The sequence below is a fragment of the Antennarius striatus genome, unplaced genomic scaffold (genome assembly GCF_040054535.1).
Source record: "Antennarius striatus isolate MH-2024 unplaced genomic scaffold, ASM4005453v1 scaffold_26, whole genome shotgun sequence".
Lineage (NCBI taxonomy): Eukaryota > Metazoa > Chordata > Actinopteri > Lophiiformes > Antennariidae > Antennarius > Antennarius striatus.
Genome location: NW_027172338.1, coordinates 427789 through 431749, shown reverse-complemented (window position 1 = coordinate 431749; position 3961 = coordinate 427789).

Genomic DNA, 3961 nt, shown 5'->3' with positions numbered 1-3961 from the left:
AAACCTGCGCTCTACCATTGAGCTATGAGCCACTCCTGCCCAAAGGCAGTACTGGAGGCAGTAGAAGACATCACCATTTCATAATGACACACATTCATTTCACAAAATATCGAAATTTCTCCACGTGCTGACACAATCTAATGTTTATCAATATTCTGTGTTGTTGTTCTTCTTCGGCAAAACAACTTATTCAAAACAACATCTGAACTGTCTGTCTGTCTGTCTGTCTGTCTGTCTGTCTCGAACCACCGATGCCTGGGCAGTCTGCTCTTAAAACCTGCGCTCTACCATTGAGCTATGAGCCACTCCTGCCCAAAGGCAGTACTGGAGGCAGTAGAAGACATCACCATTTCATAATGACACACATTCATTTCACAAAATATCGAAATTTCTCCACGTGCTGACACAATCTAATGTTTATCAATATTCTGTGTTGTTGTTCTTCTTCGGCAAAACAACTTATTCAAAACAACATCTGAACTGTCTGTCTGTCTGTCTGTCTGTCTGTCTGTCTGTCTGTCTGTCTGTCTGTCTGTCTGTCTGTCTGGAACCACCGATGCCTGGGCAGTCTGCTCTTAAAACCTGCGCTCTACCATTGAGCTATGAGCCACTCCTGCCCAAAGGCAGTACTGGAGGCAGTAGAAGACATCACCATTTCATAATGACACACATTCATTTCACAAAATATCGAAATCTCTCCACGTGCTGACACAATCTAATGTTTATCAATATTCTGTGTTGTTGTTCTTCTTCGGCAAAACAACTTATTCAAAACAACATCTGAACTGTCTGTCTCGAACCACCGATGCCTGGGCAGTCTGCTCTTAAAACCTGCGCTCTACCATTGAGCTATGAGCCACTCCTGCCCAAAGGCAGTACTGGAGGCAGTAGAAGACATCACCATTTCATAATGACACACATTCATTTCACAAAATATCGAAATCTCTCCACGTGCTGACACAATCTAATGTTTATCAATATTCTGTGTTGTTGTTCTTCTTCGGCAAAACAACTTATTCAAAACAACGTCTGAACTGTCTGTCTGTCTGTCTGTCTGTCTGTCTCGAACCACCGATGCCTGGGCAGTCTGCTCTTAAAACCTGCGCTCTACCATTGAGCTATGAGCCACTCCTGCCCAAAGGCTGTCTTTCTGTCTGTCTGTCTGTCTCGAACCACCGATGCCTGGGCAGTCTGCTCTTAAAACCTGCGCTCTACCATTGAGCTATGAGCCACTCCTGCCCAAAGGCTGTCTGTCTGTCTGTCTGTCTGTCTCGAACCACCGATGCCTGGGCAGTCTGCTCTTAAAACCTGCGCTCTACCATTGAGCTATGAGCCACTCCTGCCCAAAGGCTGTCTGTCTGTCTGTCTGTCTGTCTGTCTGTCTCGAACCACCGATGCCTGGGCAGTCTGCTCTTAAAACCTGCGTTCTACCATTGAGCTATGAGCCACTCCTGCCCAAAGGCTGTCTGTCTGTCTGTCTGTCTGTCTGTCTCGAACCACCGATGCCTGGGCAGTCTGCTCTTAAAACCTGCGCTCTACCATTGAGCTATGAGCCACTCCTGCCCAAAGGCTGTCTGTCTGTCTGTCTGTCTGTCTGTCTCGAACCACCGATGCCTGGGCAGTCTGCTCTTAAAACCTGCGCTCTACCATTGAGCTATGAGCCACTCCTGCCCAAAGGCTGTCTGTCTGTCTGTCTGTCTGTCTCGAACCACCGATGCCTGGGCAGTCTGCTCTTAAAACCTGCGCTCTACCATTGAGCTATGAGCCACTCCTGCCCAAAGGCTGTCTGTCTGTCTGTCTGTCTGTCTGTCTGTCTGTCTCGAACCACCGATGCCTGGGCAGTCTGCTCTTAAAACCTGCGCTCTACCATTGAGCTATGAGCCACTCCTGCCCAAAGGCTGTCTGTCTGTCTGTCTGTCTCGAACCACCGATGCCTGGGCAGTCTGCTCTTAAAACCTGCGCTCTACCATTGAGCTATGAGCCACTCCTGCCCAAAGGCTGTCTGTCTGTCTGTCTGTCTGTCTGTCTGTCTCGAACCACCGATGCCTGGGCAGTCTGCTCTTAAAACCTGCGCTCTACCATTGAGCTATGAGCCACTCCTGCCCAAAGGCTGTCTGTCTGTCTGTCTGTCTGTCTCGAACCACCGATGCATGGGCAGTCTGCTCTTAAAACCTGCGCTCTACCATTGAGCTATGAGCCACTCCTGCCCAAAGGCTGTCTGTCTGTCTGTCTGTCTGTCTGTCTCGAACCACCGATGCCTGGGCAGTCTGCTCTTAAAACCTGCGCTCTACCATTGAGCTATGAGCCAATCCTGCCCAAAGGCTGTCTGTCTGTCTGTCTGTCTGTCTGTCTCGAACCACCGATGCCTGGGCAGTCTGCTCTTAAAACCTGCGCTCTACCATTGAGCTATGAGCCACTCCTGCCCAAAGGCTGTCTGTCTGTCTGTCTCGAACCACCGATGCCTGGGCAGTCTGCTCTTAAAACCTGCGCTCTACCATTGAGCTATGAGCCACTCCTGCCCAAAGGCTGTCTGTCTGTCTGTCTGTCTGTCTGTCTGTCTGTCTGTCTGTCTGTCTCGAACCACCGATGCCTGGGCAGTCTGCTCTTAAAACCTGCGCTCTACCATTGAGCTATGAGCCACTCCTGCCCAAAGGCAGTACTGGAGGCAGTAGAAGACATCACCATTTCATAATGACACACATTCATTTCACAAAATATCGAAATTTCTCCACTTGCTGACACAATCTAATGTTTATCAATATTCTGTGTTGTTGTTCTTCTTCGGCAAAACAACTTATTCAAAACAACATCTGAACTGTCTGTCTGTCTGTCTGTCTGTCTGTCTGTCTCGAACCACCGATGCCTGGGCAGTCTGCTCTTACAACCTGCGCTCTACCATTGAGCTATGAGCCACTCCTGCCCAAAGGCAGTACTGGAGGCAGTAGAAGACATCACCATTTCATAATGACACACATTCATTTCACAAAATATCGAAATTTCTCCACGTGCTGACACAATCTAATGTTTATCAATATTCTGTGTTGTTGTTCTTCTTCGGCAAAACAACTTATTCAAAACAACATCTGAACTGTCTGTCTGTCTGTCTGTCTGTCTCGAACCACCGATGCCTGGGCAGTCTGCTCTTAAACCTGCGCTCTACCATTGAGCTATGAGCCACTCCTGCCCAAAGGCAGTACTGGAGGCAGTAGAAGACATCACCATTTCATAATGACACACATTCATTTCACAAAATATCGAAATCTCTCCACGTGCTGACACAATCTAATGTTTATCAATATTCTGTGTTGTTGTTCTTCTTCGGCAAAACAACTTATTCAAAACAACATCTGAACTGTCTGTCTGTCTGTCTGTCTGTCTGTCTGTCTGTCTGTCTGTCTCGAACCACCGATGCCTGGGCAGTCTGCTCTTAAAACCTGCGCTCTACCATTGAGCTATGAGCCACTCCTGCCCAAAGGCAGTACTGGAGGAAGTAGAAGACATCACCATTTCATAATGACACACATTCATTTCACAAAATATCGAAATCTCTCCACGTGCTGACACAATCTAATGTTTATCAATATTCTGTGTTGTTGTTCTTCTTCGGCAAAACAACTTATTCAAAACAACATCTGAACTGTCTGTCTGTCTGTCTGTCTGTCTGTCTGTCTGTCTGTCTGTCTGTCTGTCTGTCTGTCTGTCTGTCTGTCTGTCTGTCTGTCTCGAACCACTGATGCCTGGGCAGTCTGCTCTTAAAACCTGCGCTCTACCATTGAGCTATGAGCCACTCCTGCCCAAAGGCAGTACTGGAGGCAGTAGAAGACATCACCATTTCATAATGACACACATTCATTTCACAAAATATCGAAATTTCTCCACGTGCTGACACGATCTAATGTTTATCAATATTCTGTGTTGTTGTTCTTCTTCGGCAAAACAACTTATTCAAAACAACATCTGA